This window comes from Pelophylax lessonae, assembly GCF_965119305.1.
Source record: "Pelophylax lessonae genome assembly, chromosome: 8".
Lineage (NCBI taxonomy): Eukaryota > Metazoa > Chordata > Amphibia > Anura > Ranidae > Pelophylax > Pelophylax lessonae.
The window spans coordinates 27,123,997-27,137,519 of record NC_138775.1 but is presented as its reverse complement, the minus strand read 5'-3'; the positions used below and the strand labels follow the sequence as shown (position 1 = coordinate 27,137,519).

At 45.3% G+C, this 13,523-nt stretch overlaps 1 pseudogene across 1 annotated transcript in view; it reads right to left on the bottom strand.

Annotated features, from left to right (window-relative positions):
* The window catches only part of LOC309562134 (kelch-like protein 35), an 88,212-nt pseudogene that overhangs the window by 51,656 nt on the left and 23,033 nt on the right, over window positions 1–13,523 (bottom strand). The window contains exon 4 of the transcript in view: window positions 1–227. This exon is cut by the window's left edge and continues 118 nt beyond it. The product of the transcript in view is annotated as a kelch-like protein 35 (transcript). The remainder of the gene's footprint in view (window positions 228–13,523) is intronic.

Genomic DNA, 13,523 nt, shown 5'->3' with positions numbered 1-13,523 from the left:
GGGACCTAAGAGTTATAGCCACCAACGGCGAGTAGTATTTCACTTGGAAGGTGTGGCCTTGCCAATGGGTTAATGAAACCTGACCCAGAGGATCCATTTGTGTTTAAGTAATTCTTTGTAAACAGCACACTGGTGACAGTATTCATACATTCTTGGTTGTACTTTATGTGGATGTTGGTCATTACGTTATTCATCAAATACTGATTGTCTATCAAGGCCATGCGAACCTGAGGAAGAAGAGAAAAAGGAGTTTTATATTGTAAAGGCCAAAAAAACTCAATAGACAATTATCGATGTACAACAGTCCAATATAACATTGGCACCACATAAGCTGTGAAGTACACAGTTTCCTTATCTAAAGAATACTCTTGAGGAAGCAGACTTTATAAAGTAGTGTTATAAGTTCCATTGATAATTTCACAGTACCAGAGGAGTGCTTCATTGGAGGGGTGGTGGTAAGGTTCAATGACACTGGGTTCCACTAGGCCTCTGCAGTATATGATGGTCAGAGACAGTCTGTTCGGGACCGGTGAATTGGAGACACCCTAAAAAGGAATCCTACACATCCCTGCTCCTCCGGAACCTCTCCCTACATCTGCACCTGTGCTTTTCCTAACCAGCTCTCTCCCTACCTTGTGCTTTGTGAATGGTTCTGCAGTTTTCTGGGACCCAGAAGACTGTGGGGAGGGAGGGGGAGAGAAGGAGAACTTCCGCTAAGATTGCCTAGGAGATCTCAGCAAGGGGGAGTGGGTACCTGTCAAAACAAGGTACCCACTCCGCCCCCCCACAAAAATCGCTGCCACTGATCCTATCCCACCACCACCCCTGCCACTGATTCCATCCCACCATCACCTCTGCCACTCATCCCATCCCCCCCCCGCCCCTACCACCACCACTGCCACCCATCCCATTCCATCTACCCCACCACTACTGCTGCCACTGATCCCATTCTCCCCTACCGCTGCCACTCATGCCATCCCTTTACCACTGCCACTTATTCCATTCCCCCATCACTGTTGCCACTCATCCCATTCCATCCCCCCATCATTACCACCACCGCTGCGACTCATTCCAACCCCATGCTCCAGGGGGCCCATGCCTCACCCCTGCACACCTAGATAGGAGGGGCAGCGGAGTGACATATAGAGGAACCAATCCCCCCCTCCACTGCAGGAAGAAAATGTACAGGATCAGTTCTTCTATATGCCGCCACCGCCGCCCCTTCTATCCAGGTTTATGGGGGTGATGCATGGGGCTGGGTCGCCCCAGGGGCTATGGGGGTCCTTCATGGTTTCTTGCACCGGGACCCTGAAGGTTCTAGTTACGCCTCTGAGTGGGTGTCTGTATCTTACCTTGCCATTGAGGGTGGTGGCTTTTGCATCGTTTCTTATTTCATTAATTGGAGCTATAAGATCCCATTGATTGGTTTCTGGGTTATAACATTCTGCAGACTTCAGGTTAATGTGGCCATCAAACCCGCCCATGGCATAGATTCGGTTTTCCAGGACTGTCGTGCTAACATAGCAGTGCTTATTGTTCATTGGAGCCACTTGCTGCCAGATCTTCCTGACTGGGTCAGACCGTCTTATGCTGTTGAGGAAATACATGCCGTCAAGCCTTCCAACAGGTACACATAACCATTAAGGTATGCTGTTCCATGGTAGCCCCTGGGGCTTTCCATATCATCGGTAATGTCAACCCAGCGGTCGACCCTGCAGTCATAGATCATCATGGTGTTGGTGGGGACCTCATAGCCGCCAACGGCGAGTAGTATTTCACTTGGCAGGCGTGGCCTTGTCAATGGGTTAATTAAACCTGACCCAGAGGATCCATTTGTGTTTAAGTCATTCTTTGTAATCTGGTAACAATATTCATACATTCTTGGTTGTACTTTATGTAGATGGTGGTCATCACATTGTTCATCAAATACTGGTTGTCTATCAAGGCCATTCAAACCTGAGGAAGAAGAGAAAAAGGAGTTTTATATTGTAGAGGTCAACAAAACTCAATAGACAATTATCGATGTACAACATTCCAATATAACATTGGCACCACATGAGCTGTGAAGTACACAGTTTCCTTAGCTAAAGAATACTGTTAAGGAAGCAGACTTTATAAAGTAGTGTTACAAATTCCATTTATAATTTCACGGTACAAGAGGAGTGTTTCATTGGAGGGGTGGTGGTAAGGTTCAATGACACTGGGTTCCACTAGGCCTCTGCGGTATATGATGGTCAGAGACAGTCTGTTTGGAACGGTGCAATGGAGACACCCTAAAAAGGAATCCTACACATCCCTGCTTCTCTGTAATCTTTCCCTACATCTGCACCTGTGCTTTTCCTAATCAGCTCTCTCCCTACTTTGTGCTTTGTGAATGGTTTTGCAATTTTCTGGGACCCAGAAGACTATGGGGAGGAAGGGGGAGAGAAGGAGAACTTCGCTGAGATTGCCTAGGAGATCTCCGCAAGGGAGAGCAGGTACCTGTCAACACTAGGTACCCGCCCCCCCCCCCCCCCCACAAAACAATTGACGTGCCAAATGTGGCAGTGGAGGAGGACTTAAAGCGGAACTTTCCCTTTTGGGTGGGGTTCCACTTTAGGAGGACCTAAAACATTTTGTGTACATTTTTCCAAACCACAGACAGAAAAGGGTTAAAACCCTTTACTCAAGAAGTTCTTTAACGGGGATGGTGATCGCACTGTGCAAAAATGCACCTACAAATCCCCACAACAAGTTTGGACTATTGTTTTTCTTGCAGTAGGGTTGATTTACTAAAACTAGAGAGTGCAAAATCCCAGTGCAGCTCTGTTAGAAACCAATCAGCTTTCGGGGTTTTTATGAAAGCTTAAATTATAACTGAATTGGAAAAGGGGTTTTGATCTCTAGGATGCCCGATAGTAAGGTTTTGCCACCGTCCCTGTGAAATCATTGTGTTTTGGGTTTGGTGCCTCAAACCAAGGTTGTTGAGACTTTAAGGGCAAGAGTAAACAAAGTAAAGTATCATAGAATAAAAATTGAACAGTTTATTTTCAAAAAAGTTTTACAAGGTAATAGACAAGTTTGTCGTGGATGGGTTTAAGGTCCATCAGTGAGAGAAGTGAAGAAGTTAGAAAGGTAGGTGACAAGGTGAAAATGGTGACTTTTGAGGAACATTTGTCTCTGTTGTTCCATGCGTGTAATTCAGGCTTGGAACTTTGTTCAGAGGAAAATGTCCAGGAGATTATCCTTTTTTACGCATTTCGGCTGTATAGGCATTAGCCTTTTTCAAGGATAAGTCACCATGTCTAGAAACAACAATGAATTGTAAGTTTTTTGCACATATGCAGAATTTAAAGTAGAATTATGCAATGTGCTTTATGTTACATACATCTTTCTTTTGTCTGGTCCATGTGTGAAAGGTTTTCCCCAGGTTTCTAAGTCGCATCAGGAACTAAGGCTGCTTCTATAAATGACGTGTAATTAAGATAAATTACTGGAAAAATGCTATTTTTTATGAAAAGGAAATAATTGTAGATAAAAAATGATGTTTACTTACAGGCTAAATCATATAGATAAGCTGTACTGGTAGAATCCAAAAAAGAAATTCCTCAAGATTAGAAAGTTTGTAGCTATAAAATATGTAAGGATTTTAAATATAAATGATTGAAAAAGAAGATGAGATGAACAAAGAAAATAATTAAAAATAAAAATAAAATAGAAATGAAGACCATAATTTCATGGTGGGTATTGTATCTTTGAGCAAGGGTGAAAAGCATGCTATTTGTGGCAAAAAAGCAAACATGTGAGCAGCCTTCTATGGTTCTATTTGGAATAGTAACACTTATTTTATAGCAGAAAAAAAAGGTGCAGCATCTCCTGGGGTGTTGTCTCTCCCTCAGCTGGAGAGTAGTGATTCCCTGGGTGTGTTCCCCGGCCTTCTAAAGCGGCACTTCCTTGTTGCGCAGGTGTCAAATCAGGCAGCTTCGCATCCAGGATGCCGTGCGGTCGTGATATGTAGGCCGCCGGCACGTGCTATGGAGTTTGGAAACACCGGTTGGGGGGAATCTGGAGAGGCAGGCATTACCATACTTTTAAACTCCTAACGCCCTGATCACTGATTGGTGCTTTCCGTGCCGGGTGCGATAAAAAAGAAAAACTGAGGGCGATCATCACATGTGGAGACTTGACATATTGACAGAATAATATGTTAAATATATATATATATATATATATATATATATATATATATATATATATATATATATATATATATATAAAGATAGTCATATATAATTTTGAACAATTCAAAAAACTTAATTATTATGTATACATTTCAAGATATCTTGTATTGTATCAACAGCAGTTGAAGTAAAAACAAGGTTGGAGGTGGCACAGATTGTGCCTGGGTAGGTTGACTGGTAGGGGGAACGAGGAGAACAGTCAATGTTGGGCATAGATGGTGTACTTCCTAGGGATGGGCATATTTTTTGGTAGAAGTCTTATGGCTGAAAGATGGGAGGTTTACTTGGGTAGACATAATTGTATTTACAGAGAAAGATATTTTTTTCTCTCGGTTCTGCTCTCAAAGATATCAGGGGAGGGTGGGAAGGGAAGGGGAGTATTAGGATATATTGGTGACCTTGTATTGTTGGGGCCATTTTGGAGAAAAAGACTCATTCAAGTATTTTGGTGAATGGATGTATTTTGGTGAATGGATGTCTATAGTTTTTTGGTTTGCTGAATGGATCCAACCGGATTTTTTGAGGAGAAAATATTATTAATCGGTTTTTCCTGAGGTGAAGCCTTCCAGGAAAGGACAGAAGCTTTCTGCTTCGTTTAGACCTGGTGGTATTGTTGCTTTTTAAAAAGCTAATCCACCTCATTTCTATTTGCAAGAGTGTTTTATTCCAATCCCCTCCTCTCCTTGGGATATGGATTTGATCTAGGGCCATAAATGTTACCTTGTGCATTTTATACTTATGATCATAAGCTATGTGTCTCCCAAGAGGAACATAGTAGTTCCCAAGACGCATGGTTTGTAGGTGTTTGTGCACCCTTTTTCCAAACTCTTGCCGAGTTTTGCCGACGTAAAAAGATCCACACTCGCATTGCATTAGATATACTATCCCTTTGGTCTTGCAATTGGTGAAGTGTCTTGGCTTGAAAGTGTCTCCGTTTGGCAGTGTAGTGATTGTGGATTGACAGATAACTGCACATTGTGCACAATTTCTGCAGGGGAAGGTTCCTTTGGTTTTGCACAGATCTTTTCTAGATCTTTCTTTATGCTCACTTTGAACCAGGCTTTGCTTTAGTGAGCCAGCTTTTCTAAAAGTAATGGGGGGGGGTTAACCGGTACCAAGTTAGTGATGTTCGGGTCTTCCTTAAGTATAGACCAATGTTTTTTTAGGATGCTCCTTATTTCTTGATGCTTGTTAGTATATCTCATAATTATTCTAGTGGTAGGTTCCTCATTTCCACATTCCAGTTTTTTGTTTCCTTTGAAGAGGAGTTGTTCCCTATCTTTTTTCTTCACCCTATTAAAGGCTTTTCTCAAAGATGTCTTTGTGTAGCCTCTTTGTATTAGGCGTTCAGTGAGGGCATCGGCTTCTGATTGAAAATCTTTTAAATTAGTGCAATTCCTTTTAAGTCTCAAGAACTGTCTGTAAGGAATTGATTTTTTCAGGGGTGTAGGATGAAAGCTGGAAGCGTGTAGTATTGTATTACCTGCAGTCTCTTTTCTATACAAGGTTGTCAAGATTCTTCCAGTCTCATTTTTGTAAATCCAGGTATCGAGGAAGGAGACTTGTTTTTTTGCTCAAATTCATAGTAAAAAACATATTATATTGATTATTGTTCATTTCTTCCATGCAATCATAGATCATGTCTTTCAGGCCATTCCAAATAATCAGTATATCGTCGATATATCTTTACCATATCATGATGTTATTGACAAATTTGTTGTTTTCCTCTTTGGATAGGAATTCTTGCTCCTACATTCCTAGATAGATGTTGGCATACAATGGGGCGCAGCTGGTGCCCATGGCGACCCCACAGGTTTGGAGGTAGTAGTTGCCACAAAAGGTGAACACATTGTGGTTCAGAATAAAGTCCAGCATGTCTACGATAAAATCGTAAAATTTTTGATCGTGTTGGCTTTGTTGGCCTAGTGCTTTTTGGACTGCGATGAGTCCCTTGTTGTGAGGAATGTTATTATATAACGATTCTACGTCAATAGTTTTTAGATATGTATCAGTTGGTATCGTTAGATCATTCAGGATTTTGAGTAGATGTACTGTATCTTTGGTGTACGAAGGTAGCTTGGTAACATGGGGTCTGAGGTACATGTCAATGACCTTGCTCATTGACTCAGTGATGTTTCCATTGCCGGAGATTATGGGTCTTCCTGGTGGGTTTACTTGGTCTTTGTGTACCTTTGGTAATGCGTAAAAAGTTGGTATTCTTGGATGGGTGGTTCGTACATACTCCCATAGTGTTTGAGATATTGTTTCATTGTTTAGTGCTTTGTAGATTTTTTTGTAAAAGTCTTCATTATAGGTTTTTGTCATTACAGGTGATATTTTCCTATAGCATTTCTTGTTTGCTAGTATGCTCAAATACATGGATTTGTATTTGTCGTTGTCCATGATGACAACGTTCCCTCCTTTGTCAGAGGTTTGATTGTGATTTCCTCATTGTTTTTGAGCTCTTTTAAGGCTTCTTTTTGTTGTTTTGTAAGGTTATGTGTTGTTTTATCTTCACATATTTTTTCAATGTCTTTGGTTGTTTGTCTTACGAAGAGTGCAATTGCCGGGTTGAGGTTGAGTGACGGAAATTTGTTAGACTTCTTTTTGAATTTTGGGTCTTTACTTTTTTCTTCCTTGACTTCACTGTCCACTAGTACTTCAATTGAGTCATCTAGATCGTCTAGATCGCTTTCTTGGAGTAGGAGATTTAAATCCCTTATCGCCCTAAATTCAGCTGCTGTTAGGGCTGGGGATATTTTGTCTTGTTAGGGTTTTTTGTGGTACATGGTTTTAAAGAGTAGATTCCTGGCAAATAGGTTGATGTCCTTAATGGTTTCGAATTTGTCCGTGCTGATATTGGGGCAGAAGGATAGTCCGAGTAACAAAACTTTTTCTTGTTCGTCTGTAAGCGTGTATGAGGATAAATTTATGATTGTTCGTCCTTTTTCTCTTCCTGTCTCTTCTCTTGTGGGTCTGATGTCTGCGGGGGCTTCATTGTTGGTTTTAGGTTTTGTTTCCCTAAAAAACCCATTGTTGTTTTGGGTCGTCTTCTTTACTTTTCTTCGAACGTGTGAAGATATGGTGGGGTCTTACAGGTTGACTATTTTCTCCTTCTTGCTGTAAGGTAGGTTCGGGATAATTGTAGTCTCCCCTTTCATTGTAGGTATCTTCTATTCTATTCTCGTTATCCATCTGTGGGTCATGCCTGGTTGATTTTTGTGTTTCTCTTCTATTTCCTCTGTTTTGTTCAGATCCGGAGGCGTATGAGGATGAATCCGAGGAGTAATATTGACCTGTTTTGTTGGGCGGTCTATTGCCGTATTGTGTTTTGCGAGTTGGTCTTAGGTTTGTCCATTTATCTGCTCTTCCCTGGCTGAAGGTGTTTTTGTCCCGCCAGTATTTTCGTTCTTTCTTCCTAAGGATTTCTTTACTGTGCTCCTCCAGATGTAGTTTGAGTTTGTTTTCCTGTTCGCTGTATAGCTGTTTTTAGGGGGGACAGTTGTTCGTAAATATTCCTTATGTCACTGTCCAGACTTTTGGTTTGCTCAAGGTATTCTTCTTGTAATAGAATCATTACATTGCGTGAGCATTCATTTCATTTATTTTCCCAATCCTTTTTCATCTGTAAGGTCACATTATCCATGGTTGGGAAAATCTAGATCCTTAGGCCTACAGGGTTAATATTTTCGTTGATATAAGGTTCGAAGGATTTTATGTGCCAGTGAAGGGCAGATTTTCGCTCTAAATGTTTTCTTAGAGTCGTAAAGAGGGCTAGGATGTCAGAATCCTGTTGTTCTTTTCCCTGGAAGCTGGTCTGTACGCCCTGCATTTAGTTACATAGTTATATAGTTAGTGAGGCTGAAAAAAGACACAAGTCCATCCAGTTCAACCTATGTGTGTGTGTTTGCTTTTAACCGTACATTGTATACCCCTGTATGTTGTGGTCTTTAAGGTGTCCATCCAATAGTTTTTTGAAACTATCAATGCTCCCCGCTGATACGACTGCTTGCGGAAGAGAATTCCACATCCTTACCGCTCTTACAGTGAAGAACCCCTTACGCACTTTAAGGTTAAACCGCCTTTCCTCTAGTTTTAGTGAGTGGCCACGTGTCTTATTGTATTCCCTTACTCTAAATAGTTTGTTCCTTATGCTAGGGTCGCCAGTACAGTATTTGTACATTGATATCATATCCCCCCTCAAGCGTCTCTTCTCCAGAGAGAATAGGTTCAGTGCTTGTAGTCTTTCCTCATAGCCGATGTCCTCCATTCCCCTAATTATTTTTGTTGCCCTTCTCTGGACTTTCTCCAGTTCCAGCACATCCTTCCTGAGGACCGGTGCCCAGAACTGGACAGCATACTCCAGATGTGGCCGGACCAGAGTCTTGTAGAGTGGAAGAATAATCTCTTTATTTCTGGAGTGAATCCCCTTTTTTATACAACCCAGTATTCTGTTGGCTTTGCTTGCAGCGGCTTGGCATTGCATGCCACTTCCAAGCCTGTTGTCTACCAGTACCCCCAGGTCCCTTTCCATCCTAGACTCACCCAGAGGTTCCCCCCCTAGTGAGTAGCTTGCTTTCTGGTTTCTGGCCCCCAAGTGCATTACTTTACACTTTTCCACATTAAATCTCATCTGCCATGTAGTTGCCCACCCCGTTATTTTGTTCAGGTCTGCTTGCAAGATTTCCACATCCTGCATAGAAGATATTGGCATGCCTAATTTAGTATCATCTGCAAATACTGAGATTGTACTAGATATCCCCTCCTCTAGATCATTTATGAATAAATTAAACAGGATTGGTCCCAGGACAGAACCCTGGGGGACCCCACTTTCCACACCCGCCCAATCCGAGTACTCCCCATTAATCACCACCCTCTGTACTCTCCCCTGGAGCCAGTTCTCTATCCAGGTACTCACCTTATGGTCCATACCTACCTTCCTTAGTTTGTACAGTAAGCGTTTGTGGGGAACGGTGTCAAAGGCCTTTGCATAGTCCAGATACACCACATCCACAGGCTTTCCTTTATCTAAGTGGCAGCTCACTTCATCGTAGAAGGTTAATAGATTGGTTTGGCATGAACGATTTTTCATGAATTTTTCATGAATCCATGCTGATTACTACTTATAATACCGTTTTCATTACTAAAGTCTTGTATGTGGTCCCTTATCATCCCCTCCCCTATAGGCTGACCGGCCTATAGTTACCCGGGATATATCTCGGCCCCTTTTTAAATATTGGTACCACGTTGGCTTTTTTCCAATCAGCTGGCACCATACCTGTCTGTAAACTATCCTTAAAGATCAAGAATAATGGTCTGGCAATCACCTGACTGAGCTCATTTAGAACCCTTGGGTGCAAGCCATCCGGTCCCGGGGATTTATTTATGTTAAGTTTCTCTAGTTTAGCTCTAAGTCTATCCTCTGTTAGCCATGGCGGCACTTCCTGAGGTGTATTATTTAGTTCGGCCTTACAAGCGGGGTTCGTGTAGCCCCCCGATTCCTTTGTGAAGACTGAAGAAAAGAAATTATTTAACACTTCCGCCTTTTCTCTGTCCTCTGTGGCCATTTTTCCTTTATCATCTTTTATGGGGCCAATGTGTTCTGGCCTCGCTTTCTTACTGTTTATATACTTAAAGAATTTCTTGGGGTTCTTTTTACTCTCCTCCGCTATATGTCTCTCGTGTTCTATTTTAGCCGCCCTGATTTCATCTTTACATTTCTTATTACACTCTTTGTAGTGCTTAAATGCTGCCAATGACCCCTCAGTCTTGTATTTTTTGAAGGCCTTTTCTTTAGCTCTAATATACATTTTTATGTTGGAGTTTAGCCACCCAGGGTTTAGTTTTGCTCTTTTAAATTTATTTCCCTGTGGAATGCACTGGCCCACCCCCTTGTTAAGTATGCTCTTGAAGCACTCCCATTTTTCCTCCGTGTTCTTTGTTCCCAGGGTTCTATCCCATTTGATATTTTCTAGCAGCGAGCGCAGTTTAGGGAAATTGGCTCTTTTGAAATTCAGTGTCCTTATATTACCCTTGTGTTTCCTATTACTGTAATTAATACTGAAACCAATTGACCTATGGTCACTGTTCCCTAAGTTGTCCCGTATTTCTATATCCGTGAGCAGGTCTGTATTGTTGGTAATCAGTAGGTCAAGTACCGCATTGTTTCTTGTCGGTGCATTCACCATCTGACCCATGAAATTGTCCTGCAAAACATTTAGGAACTGCCGAGCCTTGGCTGAATGCGCGGTTCCTTCTGCCCAGTCTATATCAGGATAATTAAAGTCCCCCATTATAATGACATTTCCCATCCTTGCTGCCAATCCTATCTGTAACATGAGGTCCACCTCACCCTCCTCCCTCTGGTTTGGGGGCCTATAGCATACGCCCAATATTACCTTCCCCACCGTGCCTTTCCTTTGAAGCTCTACCCATAGGGATTCTGCCTCGTCCATAGCTCCATTATTAATATCATCCCTCATATTTACCTGTATACTGTTCTTAATATACAAACATACCCCTCCCCCTTTTTTACCCTCTCTATCTCTGCGATAAAGGGAATACCCCTGAATGGTCGCCATCCAGTCATGAGAGCTGTCAAACCAAGTCTCAGTTATCCCCACAAAATCTAAGTCCTCCTCAAACATCAGCAGCTCCAGCTCTCCCATCTTGTTGGCCAGGCTTCTGGCATTGGTATATAAGCCTCGTAATTTTGATGTTTTTAGGCTGCTCTCTTGATTTTTCCCCGTACCCACCCTGGGTATAGGGGCTCCGAACACCCTACCGCTAATGCCCCCATTTCTGCCCTCTGAAACTTGCTTTCCACTGGCTAATTCTACATCTGTACCCTCCCCCCCATTCCCTAGTTTAAAAGCCCCTCTAACTTTTTGGCCATCCTCTCACCCAGTACGGCTGCACCCACCCCATTTAGGTGCAATCCGTCCCTACCAAAGAGCCGGTGACCGACTGAGAAGTCGGCCCAGTTCTCCAGGAACCCGAAACCCTCCTTACTACACCAGCTCCTCAGCCACTCGTTAACTTCCCTAATCTCCCGCTGCCTCTCTGGTGTGGCTCGAGGTACAGGTAGTATTTCGGAAAATACTACCTTGGAGGTCCTAGTCCTCAACTTAGCGCCTAAGTCCCTGAAATCGTTTAGGACTCTCCGTCTTCCTCTGCCTATGTCATTGGTACCCACGTGTACCATGACAGCTGGGTCTTCCCCAGCCCCACCCAGTAATCTGTCCATCCAATCCGCAATGTGCCGAACCCGAGCGCCCGGCAAACAACAGACTGTTCGGCGCACACGGTCTTTGTCACAGATTACACTGTCTGCCCTTCTAATAATTGAGTCCCCTACCACCAGCACCTGTCTTTCCTTTCCCTTTCTCCCGGCCTCACTGGAGGAGTTCGTCCCCTGGCAGCTAGGGGAGTCGCTATGCTCCAGCAATGCTGGTCCCTGACTGGTTTCCCCAACATCACACAACGGGGCGTATCTATTGGGGTGCTCCAGCCCAGGATCAGCCTCCTTGACTTGTCCCCTTCTACCACTCCTAACTGTCACCCCTCTACTCTGCTCTGATGCCTGCACCTCCGATACTCCGCCCACCTCTGTGCAGGCCCCTGTCTGCACCTGATTGGTACAATCCTGGCTCTCCTCCGGTATGGACATTCGTCTCAGTGTTGCCAGCTGCTTCCCTAGATTCAGGACCTGAGCTTCCAGGGAAGCAACGTGCTCACATTTTGCGCATTTGTATTCGCCCTCGATCGCATGACCGAGGAACGCATTCATATCACAAGATGTACACCGAGTCGCATCTCCACACCCGCCGGGCATTGTACCTACTAATCTAATCTAATGGGGATTCAGCGATTTAAGTCTATCCTATGTGGCTATTTCCTGGCTTCCTAACGCTACCTTCTCACCCTCACGCACAACACCAAGTCGCACAGCCCGGTCAGACGCACAACACTCAGTCGCACAGCCCGGTCAGACGCACAACACTCAGTCGCACAGCCTGGTCAGACGCACAACACTCAGTCGCACAGCCCGGTCAGAAGCACAACACCGAGTCGCACAGCCCGGTCAGACGCTCAACACCGAGTCGCACGGCCCGGTCAGACGCACAACACCGAGTCGCACAGCCCGGTCAGAAGCACAACACCGAGTCGCACAGCCCGGTCAGACGCTCAACACCGAGTCGCACGGCCCGGTCAGACGCACAACACCGAGTCGCACAGCCCGGTCAGACGCACAACACCGAGTCGCACAGCCCAGTCAGACGCACAACACCGAGTTGCACAGCCCGGTCGGACGCACAACACTCAGTCGCACAGCCCGGTCAGACTCACAACACAGTCGCACAGCCCGGTCAGACGCACAACACTGAGTCGCACAGCCCGGTCAGACGCACAACACTGAGTCGCACAGCCCGGTCAGACGCACAACACTGAGTCGCACAGTCCGGTCAGACGCACAACACTGAGTCGCACAGCCCGGTCAGACTCACAACACTGAGTCGCACAGCCCGGTCAGACGCACAACACCGAGTCGCACAGCCCGGTCAGACGCACAACACCGAGTCGCACGGCTCGGTCAGACGCACAACACCGAGTCGCACAGCCCGGTCAGACGCACAACACTCAGTCGCACAGCCCGGTCAGACTCACAACACAGTCGCACAGCCCGGTCAGACGCACAACACTGAGTCGCACAGCCCGGTCAGACGCACAACACTGAGTCGCACAGCCCGGTCAGACGCACAACACTGAGTCGCACAGCCCGGTCAGACTCACAACACTGAGTCGCACAGCCCGGTCAGACTCACAACACTGAGTCGCACAGCCCGGTCAGACGCACAACACTGAGTCGCACAGCCCGGTCAGACGCACAACACTGAGTCGCACAGCCCGGTCAGACGCACAACACTGAGTCGCACAGCCCGGTCAGACGCACAACACTGAGTCGCACAGCCCGGTCAGACGCACAACACTCAGTCGCACCGCCCGGTCAGACGCACAACACTCAGTCGCACCGCCCGGTCAGACGCACAACACTCAGTCGCACCGCCCGGTCAGACGCACAACACTGAGTCGCACCGCCCGGTCAGACGCACAACACTGAGTCGCACAGCCCGGTCAGACGCACAACACTGAGTCGCACAGCCCGGTCAGACGCACAACACTGAGTCGCACAGCCCGGTCAGACGCACAACACTGAGTCGCACAGCCCGGTCAGACGCACAACACTCAGTCGCACCGCCCGGTCAGACGCACAACACTCAGTCGCACCGCCCGGTCAGACGC